The following is a 10,546-nucleotide window of genomic DNA, read 5'->3' on the forward strand; positions in this document are numbered from 1 at the left end:
CTTTCTTCGAATAGTTACATATAACTCATCAAAGGAAAGATTAAACATACATGTTTAAGTGTAGAATAGTTTAGTTCCAGTTAATGGATGCCACTAGCCAAAAACAAAAACAATAAGTGTTGACAGATGGTGCAAGCCAAGGCCATGTCAGGAAAGTAGGCAGCCATGGCGGCACAAGGGCTTGGCCGTGCCTTGGCTTGCATTTTAGGTGGTGTGCCTAAATCACTATGTTGTTTCCATGCCTTAATAAAATATTGAAAAGTTGAGATAGTGTGGAAGAGATACAGGCTTAGATAGTACAAGTACAAGCTGCAAGGAAGATAGATTTAGCCTTAACTTACAATTTAATAAAATGTTTGATGTTCAAAAATGAAAAAGAGATGTTAACTCAAATAAACCTTTGTCTGTTTATTGGTTTCTTCTCTCTCTCCACCCCTATTAAAAAATGGGGTACATCTCAGTTTCTTGAGCCATTCATGAGAATTTACTAAGTTTTATGCCAGGTAACAACCTACTGCAACTCTCTCCTCCTTTCCCCAAGGCACACAATTGGCTGTGTGCAAAATTTAGGACAACAGGAAGAGATGCATGTTTCCAGCATTAAAAGAAGCCTTGGATTACCATGGCTGTTACTAGCTTCAAGTTTGTGACATGATTACACTCTATTGGGAGTCATCTGCGTAGAGCTTGCTTGATAATGTAGGCTTGGGGGGAAAAAAAGAACTCTACTGTGAATATTATTTTCCCAATTTGACTTTTGTCTTTGGTGGAATTCTTGATAAGGTTGAATTTATATAAAACTAATATTAATACACTTTAGTTGTGCTTTCCTTATCATATTCAAGACTCGTGCTGCGTTCATTATAGCCATGAACCAAGACATTTATTCCCTCTACAAGTTTCTGCTCACTCTCATTTGATGGACCTAAGGCAGAGCCTTCACAAAAATACAATCCTCTGAGTATGCGAATCAGAATTAATGATTTAGGATGCTGCAGACATGCATCTGGTATTAGTATTATTTGATTTTGTGGTCATTGTCAAAAAGAGAAAGATGTTTGGAAATCTGCCTGAATAAAGCTTGTACAATTTATAGATAGAATCAGTCAATTAAAGTTCCTAGTTGGAAATGGTTGCTCATTGTTTAATGATTACATATACTGAATTTCCATCTAGTATATAAGAAAGGATATAGAAATAGAGTGCTTCTCCTCTCCACCAACACCACCCCCCTCCCCTCTCCCCAAAAAAAAAAAAAAAAAGAAAAAGAAAAAAAAAGAATGAAAGAAAGAAAATAACCCATCATTTGTTGTAGTACTTTGAATTGGGGGTAAGGTTGCCTAAGTTGGAGCCTTGTGCACTGACATGGCCTTTTAATTTGTTTTAGGACTTTGACTTAACACTCATTTTTCCAAAGATGGTTACTATATAATTACACTATATGGTGCATGTTTCACTCAATTACTTAATTCGAATGGCTTGATGGTGTAGTGATTGTAATGTTTTGTTGCTCTCAAAATACTAATAAGCTCATTGTTTTGGTAAAATCAGGAGGATGCAGCTGATGAACTATCTGAGAATATTGTTCGGTTTGTATCGTCGTTACCCAAATCTGTGAGAAAAGTTGAGGAAGACCCTATCCCAGAGCATATTCAAAAGAAGTTAGATGCAGCAAAAAACAGTGATCATCACCATCACCATCATCATGGTCATGGTGGCCATGAACATCATGATGATCATGCTCATGTTCATGGGGCTGGTTATATGGATGCATATGGGCTTGGTCAGGGATGGTGAAGTCGGTGTTTTGCTGTCTGGATCCAGAATGGAAAAGTTTGCATTTGAGCTAGAAGTTAGACCTGGGTCATGGGATTACCCTTTTCATGGCATAGATGCTTTGTAATTTTTTTTTGGGAGAAGATTGTATTTCTCTATTGTTGTGCTGCAAGATAACACCAAAGAAGCTTGAAATCATGTAGGTTTTTATTGTGAACTTTTCAAGCTGTAATGTTGTAAGCTATTTACCAAGTGAACTGGATTTAAGATGGTCAAATATAATGTTTCTGATTACTTTTTCTGAACTTCTCATTTTGTGTTGATGATTAAGCTAGCTACTAATCCAAACTCATGATATCATATAATGCATGACAAAACTTTACAGAATCCAAGTACAATCATTCAAATTTGAAAGAACAACTGTCCTTTCCTTCAATGATATTCATTTGAAGATGGTTAAGATATTTTCAACCACATCTTCAAACTTGGGATATGGTGTCACAAAAGGATTCTATACATTTATGCTATCTGATGATGATGCTATCTGAGACAACCACAGTAGTCAAGCTGCCTTGTTCTGTAACCTGAACCTCTAGGACAAAATTCTCTTCACATGGACTTCTTTTGACCTTACTGGAGAAGCAATAAGGGCTAAATCAAAGGGTGCTCTTCTAGCTGTCAATAAAGCTACAAATTTGTGCTTCAAGAGGTTATTTTTGAAGGGGATGCTTCTTGTGCAATTGTACCAATACAGAGCTGTACTTATCGCCCACATTAGCTCATTGCACCATTGATTGAAGAATTCAAAATTAGTTTCTCAATTTTCAGAAAATATTTGTTTCATGTGTTTGGTTGGACAGAAATTGATATCCAAAAACTACTTTCCGCATTTTCATGTATTTGGGGCAACTAAAAATGTCAGCCACCCTCTCCTACTGTTAGCCACCCAACCACCACCATAAGGACCTTTGCTTGTCATGCACTATATGTCTAGGTTGTATAATTACTTTTGTCCTAACCCCGAGTTGTTCACAACTTCACATGACCAAAATCATGGCTGCCACACTGGTGCAGCCCAAGCTGCAACACAGTGCAGCAGACAGTGCACCAAGGCAGCACCAGATAATTGCACCCGTGCATCAGCTGCTACACTGATGCAGCTCAGGCTGCAACTCAGTGCAGCAGATACTGCACCAGGGCAGTGCTAAACAGGTACAAGCAATGAGTGTTCAATGTCAGTGACTAATCTCTATACACAAGTTAACCACAAATTTCTTCTCTTAACTCCTAAACAAAAATTGTGCAGCAAGACATACTTGCTGCATCAACATCCCTAAACTCAACCATGTTGGTGGCATTTTTGCGGCCACTATCTTCTTCACCACCTCAGAACTATGACCCATGCTACTGTCCAGCAATCCAATAAATGTCACACAAGTATAACACATGCAATTCAGAAATTATACACTAGAGATTTATTTAACATGCTACTTTGTTCTGGTTTTGGAAATGCAATCATCAAAAATGAAAGCATCAATAATTAGCCTCTTATATCAATCTTACATGACTAATAATGTTAGACGACATGTGAGTGGGTTAAGATAGCAGTAACAGGGCACAAATCAATGTGAGGAATGTAAGACATGCAAGCTATGAGCCCACCACCCTAAATGTAAATGTGGAACAAACTCTAATATTTTCAAGTATGAAGAAGAACCAAATCACAAGGTCAAATAGAGAATAATACTTGGCTGTATCAGTGTCCTCAACAAGTAGTTGTACAGCACGTTTAACCAGTTGCTTTTTTGACCCCTGCAAGATTCAAATGATGTTACCATGAATCCAATAATTTGATAAACATCCAGTTAACATAGCCAATTGACTATATAAAAATCAAATGTAGGAAATGCTATAGATTATATGAAGGCAAAATGACACCAATGGTAGAAAACACCATTGGTCGCAAGGCAAGGAAAAAATAACCATCATCAAATTTTTACTACAAATAACAGTGCATAACCATCAAAAATACAAAAAAGTCAGATAAAAGAAGCATTGGACAAAAATATATAAATATAGCTCAAACACATAAGAGTGATGAGCATTGTCTTACATACACACCCATAACAAGCATTAATTTCTACCAATCAAAAAAAAGAAAATAAAAATAGTAGTGCAATAGGTACAACACTGACAGTTTGATTACTAAACCAAGCCTACACAACCCTATCGAGACAATCTATTGTTCCTTCACTCCGTCAATGATATTCAGGGTGCCTTTGGTACTCTTTTTCTAGCCACTTCAGTTGGATTTCCTTTTTATCAAAAATTGCTTGAAACATGTGCCTAGCCTGCTCTTTTTCCATGAAGTAGATGGTGCTGAACATATGAAGCTCATGACTCGGGTACACCCCTGGAAGACTCAACACCATGTCCAGAATTGCTTTAACCTGAGCAGTTGCTGCGGGAATAGATGGTGTACAGGCACTTAAACTAGATCTTTCAACGAGAACATTTGAGATGCTCTTCAAAGTGTCTGACATCTCTTGCGCAGCTGAACGCTTTTTTTTTTTGGTTTCTTGGAAATTGGCTTGAAAATGTGGACACTAGTTGCCAATCCTTTCCCCTTATTCACTGTTGGTCCTGCCCTCGACGATGATGGACCTTCAACCTCCATTGCGTCAACATTCACAACGGGTTCACATTGGGGGTCTACAAATTCTACGCTATCAGCGGAGTCCCCAGACCCTTCGTTGGTTTCCGTTGGTATTGGACCACTCGTGCAGAATGCATTTCTCCCTGTTGCAACCGTGCCTCCAAACATGATGTTCAATAGGTCACGATTCGGCAAACCATATAGTTTAAAGGTTTTTGCATCAGGACATGCCTACATGTGGACAACTAGTAGTTAGAACACAAGAGAAAATAGTTTTAGACAGTAAATTTTTCACAATTATATATGTATTGATCAGAACTAACCGCAATTTTTCGGTTCCACCACTCATCAGGTGCGTCAAACATCCCAGTTCCTGCATCATAACCCAACCCAGTCTCATTGTCCATACACTTGTTATAAGTCTTCCACCTTTTTCTCAGATTATCCCATTTGTTTTTAATTTGCACCCAAGTCACCACTTTTCCCATCTCACCCAACTGCCGAATCACTTCATTCACCCCAATTTTGGACAAAAATAACAAGTATAACACATGCAATTCAGAAATTATACACTAGAGATTTATTTAACATGCTACTTTGTTCTGGTTTTGGAAATGCAATCATCAAAAATGAAAGCATCAATAATTAGCCTCTTATATCAATCTTACATGACTAATAATGTTAGACGACATGTGAGTGGGTTAAGATAGCAGTAACAGGGCACAAATCAATGTGAGGAATGTAAGACATGCAAGCTATGAGCCCACCACCCTAAATGTAAATGTGGAACAAACTCTAATATTTTCAAGTATGAAGAAGAACCAAATCACAAGGTCAAATAGAGAATAATACTTGGCTGTATCAGTGTCCTCAACAAGTAGTTGTACAGCACGTTTAACCAGTTGCTTTTTTGACCCCTGCAAGATTCAAATGATGTTACCATGAATCCAATAATTTGATAAACATCCAGTTAACATAGCCAATTGACTATATAAAAATCAAATGTAGGAAATGCTATAGATTATATGAAGGCAAAATGACACCAATGGTAGAAAACACCATTGGTCGCAAGGCAAGGAAAAAATAACCATCATCAAATTTTTACTACAAATAACAGTGCATAACCATCAAAAATACAAAAAAGTCAGATAAAAGAAGCATTGGACAAAAATATATAAATATAGCTCAAACACATAAGAGTGATGAGCATTGTCTTACATACACACCCATAACAAGCATTAATTTCTACCAATCAAAAAAAAGAAAATAAAAATAGTAGTGCAATAGGTACAACACTGACAGTTTGATTACTAAACCAAGCCTACACAACCCTATCGAGACAATCTATTGTTCCTTCACTCCGTCATTGATATTCAGGGTGCCTTTGGTACTCTTTTTCTAGCCACTTCAGTTGGATTTCCTTGTTATCAGAAATTGCTTGAAACATGTGCCTAGCCTGCTCTTTTTCCATGAAGTAGATGGTGCTGAACATATGAAGGTAATGACCCGAGTACACCCGGGAAGACTCAACACCATGTCCAGAATTGCTTTAACCTGAGCAGTTGCTATGGGAATAAATGGTGTACGGGCACTTAAACTAGATCTTTCAACAAGAACATTTGAGATGCTCTTCAAAGAGTCTGACATCTCTTGCGCAGCTGAACGCTTTTTTTTTTGGTTTCTTGGAAATTGGCTTGAAAATGTGGACACTAGTTGCCAATCCTTTCCCCTTATTCACTGTTGGTCCTGCCCTCGACGATGATGGACCTTCAACCTCCATTGCGTCAACATTCACAACGGGTTCACATTGGGGGTCTACAAATTCTACGCTATCAGCGGAGTCCCCAGACCCTTCGTTGGTTTCCGTTGGTATTGGACCACTCGTGCAGAATGCATTTCTCCCTGTTGCAACCGTGCCTCCAAACATGATGTTCAATAGGTCACGATTCGGCAAACCATATAGTTTAAAGGTTTTTGCATCAGGACATGCCTACATGTGGACAACTAGTAGTTAGAACACAAGAGAAAATAGTTTTAGACAGTAAATTTTTCACAATTATATATGTATTGATCAGAACTAACCGCAATTTTTCGGTTCCACCACTCATCAGGTGCGTCAAACATCCCAGTTCCTGCATCATAACCCAACCCAGTCTCATTGTCCATACACTTGTTATAAGTCTTCCACCTTTTTCTCAGATTATCCCATTTGTTTTTAATTTGCACCCAAGTCACCACTTTTCCCATCTCACCCAACTGCCGAATCACTTCATTCACCCCAATTTTGGACAAAAATCCGGTGGCCTTCCTCTGGCCGTCCATGACTTGCACAGCACAGAACCGACAAAATGCTTCTAGTTCCTTAGGGGTCTTTCCAGTCAGCTCTTTCATCTTTACCACCACCGTCCATCGATTTCTTTTGTTTAACCATTTTTTCTACAACTTCCTATACTCATATATTATTGAGGCATTTAAACAAACACTTCAGGTGCATATCAATAATCAGTTAGGCATGCCCACATGACAAATGCAAAGTAAACTCACATATCCAAATACAACAGAGAACCAATGGCATTACACGAAGGATAAAGAAACCCACATACTACACTCATGGAAAACACAACAGAGAGAACCACAACAGACGTTGTTGAACACAAAAAAAAAACCACATGCAAACATATTATTGAATACAAAAAACCACAATTTGATGAAGCCTCATGGACAAGCACAGATGAGAGAGCATGAAAGATAAAAAATGACTTACCTGTGAATGTAGACACTGACAGTGGTGGCAACGGTGATGTCCCAAGCGGAGAGAAGCTTGTGAGCTTGAGCGTTTGTTGAACAGAGGGGATCTTCTTTTCTGTAAATTCCGCGTAATGGGTTTGTGTCCACAAATTGCTGTGCTCTGTTTTGATAACTTCGTGGTTGGTGGGTAGGTGCAAGACATTGAAGATGTTTCGGACACAGCATTGAAGAGGATTGAAGGCATTTCTGCCACGGTAGTTGGGAAGCAAAATCAGGAAGCTTGAGGAGATTGGAATTAGCCGTTGAGAGGCAACGCACCGTTTTGATCAGAGATGAATCACACAGCTTCTGTGATGAACAGGACGCGCAAGAGTTCCCAAATCCATGAACAGGACGCGCAAGAAGAGGCTTGTTTCAGCTCTTGCAACAGCCGTAGAAAATGTGATGAAACGGTGCATAGAGATTTAATTGAAACGGTGCGTAGAGATTTAATTGAAACGGTGTGTAGAGATTAATTGAAACGGTGTGCTTTGCTGAGAAGAAAACTTGCGTTTTTCATCCTGCGTTTTATCAAGGCTAGTGCGCGTGGGTCCCAGTCCCAAAACGTGGAACGCTTCTTTCAGTGACTTGCCGTGCTATCCAAACGTATACTATCTCAAATTTGTTCAAGCTCACTTGCAAGGTCACTTAGCTGACATCTTTGGAGCATCGGTGACTTACTTTGTTTTCCAAATCAATTTACACCATGACTTGCGTTATCTGAATGTTGCATTTTTAGGCTTCATCTTTTGGAAATAAAAGTCCTCCTAGCAATGCTGGTGGTCCTTCTAGTCTTCCTCCCCATTTTTCGACATGGCAATATAATGTAATGAATCTAGATGGATCTTTCAACTCTAGGATCTTGACCAGCTAGAGTATATGTCAAATGTCCCTTGGATTGACCTAGTACATTCCCAAATCTTTTAGTCTTCCTTCTCATTCTTTGTCCATTGAGTTATTTCTAAACTTGTGGCCTTATGCTCCAGGTGGGTGTTGATGTGGTGGAAGAAAGCATGTGGATGATTGGAGGCTCGCAGTTGGTGGCACGCATGCAATCTTCCCAATATGTACTTAACGAAGTGAATTGGGTAAAGGATGACACTCCCTTAATTATTTTTGCTTGAAATTCATAGTAATGAACTTAACACCAGTCTTTGGTGATTTTGCAGAGCAATCAAATGGTAGCTGTAGAGGCCAACATAAGATCCTTGGAAGAGGGAATCAGAAATCTTGAATTTCACAACAGGCAACAAGAATCTCGGTTTTATGCAAGTCAATAGCGAGAAAGAGACACAGAGGGTGGTTCCTCTAAGGGTGGGTCTAGAAGATCTTCTCGCAGGCAGACTTGAAGTTCGAATGATGCTTGACTTGTATTTAATTTTCTTGCAAAAGACAAAATATTCCTTAGTCAAACAATTTGTATTAATTTCCACTTTTAGCTCCTTGTCCTTAGATGACTTTTACCCTTGCTAAAATTTAGATGAAACAAGTTTAGAATTCACTTAATGAAACTTTGTAGTGTACAATTTGAACTTATCTTACCACTCCTGATGTGATTGTTACTCACCTGAATGAGGCAAGGCAGAATGCTCCTAGTTTGAAAACTTATGTTGAAAACTTATGCATGATGATTTTTTTTTTTTTTGATATAAAACTCTTCCTCTTCTTTTTCTTCTTCTTCTTTTTTTTTTTTTTTTTTTTTGAAAAAGAGATGGTTGATTTCATTTATTTCTGAAGGGGGATAAGGCATGGCCGAATGCCCCTAATTTAGAAAATGAATGAACAATTTTGAAAAATTTTGAAGTACGTAATTTAATCTCCTTCCTTTTTTTTGAAACAAATGATGAAGATATTGATTTCTTTTTTTTTGAAAGATAAACAAGGCATGGCCAAATGCCCCAGTTTGACAATCAATGTGAATTTTTGAGAGATTTTATGGCATAATTACTTTTTGGAATGAAGAAAGGGGCCAAAACGGGCCTAAAAACACAAAAAATTCAAAATTCCCATAAGGGGAACGGGTGCCATTTAGCACTCTTAGAGTGCTGACTGGCACTTTGGGGTGTTGATTGGCACACCCAATCTTGCCCCGACTTTTTGCGTTTTTGACGCATTTTCCTTCTTTTTTTGTTCTTTGAAAAATATTTTATCCGTTCTAGACTATGAAACACTTTCCCAATCAGCTTCAAACTCTCTAAACTTATTTAAACATGGTTAAATACTAGGAGAGGCTATTGTTAGGTTCTAAATTTTAGAACAATTGGCAAATCGTGAACACAAACTTGTCTAGATATAGATCTTAGAGTCTATAGGTTTTATTAGACAATCTCAAGGTGATTAAGTCAAGATTCAAGAACATACAAGCTGCAAGAAGAAGATTCATATTCTGCCTGGTTCGATCGATCGAAGAACAGGCTCGATCGATCGAAAATCGTATCTGCAGAATTTTAAGTCGGCCCAAAAGCACTTAAGCCCATTAAGGATTAGGTTTCAGATCTATTCTCCCACTATATAAGGAAACCCCTAAGCCAGTTTTTGAGAGCTTTGGAGAGAGAGAGATTAGAGTACTCTTGTGCCTCCTTTTATTTTTAGGGTTTTGTACCAAACCTCTCTAAGCTTTGTTGCTCATATTGCTTTTATGTGAATCTCTTGTGAGATCTTTGAGGAGCTTTCCTTCACATAAATTAGGTTTTCAAGGTAGAGATATTATCTACATCTTGATATCAACAAGGTTGCTACCATTGAAGCTTAAAGAATATCAAGCGTGGGTGCTTGTAGCTGATTGAAGAATTCAAGAAAGAAGGAGTCCGTGGATTCGAGTTGCACAGGTCGTGTCAGTAAGTTCTACTGGTAGGTAGCATTAGGAAGTCGAGCGGGGAGCTTGTAAGTCCTTTTTATGAACTTCGATTCTTTCATAGTGAATTCAGTTTTGCCTTGAGGATCGGTGGGTAAAATCCTCCCCAGGTTTTTTACCGGTTTGGTTTTCCTAGGTGATCATATCTTGTGTTATTTATTATTCGCTGTATATATTCTTGATATGATTGTTTGATTGTTTTAACCTAGAATTGCTTAATTTGACTAGTAACAACTTGGCTAATTAACTAGGCTACTCAATCTGGTTGTGTGTTAAGGGGTCTAAATTTTCAAAATAAGGTTTGTGTTTTTCAAAACTGTGATTTTTCTCAAAATTTTTGTGAGCCTCTGCCCAATTCGATCGATCCATTCTGATTTTCGATCGATCGAAAAAGTGCTTTAATTTGTTTAAAAATGACTGTCTCATTCGATCGATCGAATGTATTTTTCGATCAATCGAAAGTCGCGAATCAG

The sequence above is a fragment of the Quercus suber genome, unplaced genomic scaffold (assembly GCF_002906115.3).
Source record: "Quercus suber isolate HL8 unplaced genomic scaffold, Cork oak 2.0 scaffold_50, whole genome shotgun sequence".
In the NCBI taxonomy this organism is placed as follows: Eukaryota; Viridiplantae; Streptophyta; class Magnoliopsida; order Fagales; family Fagaceae; genus Quercus; species Quercus suber.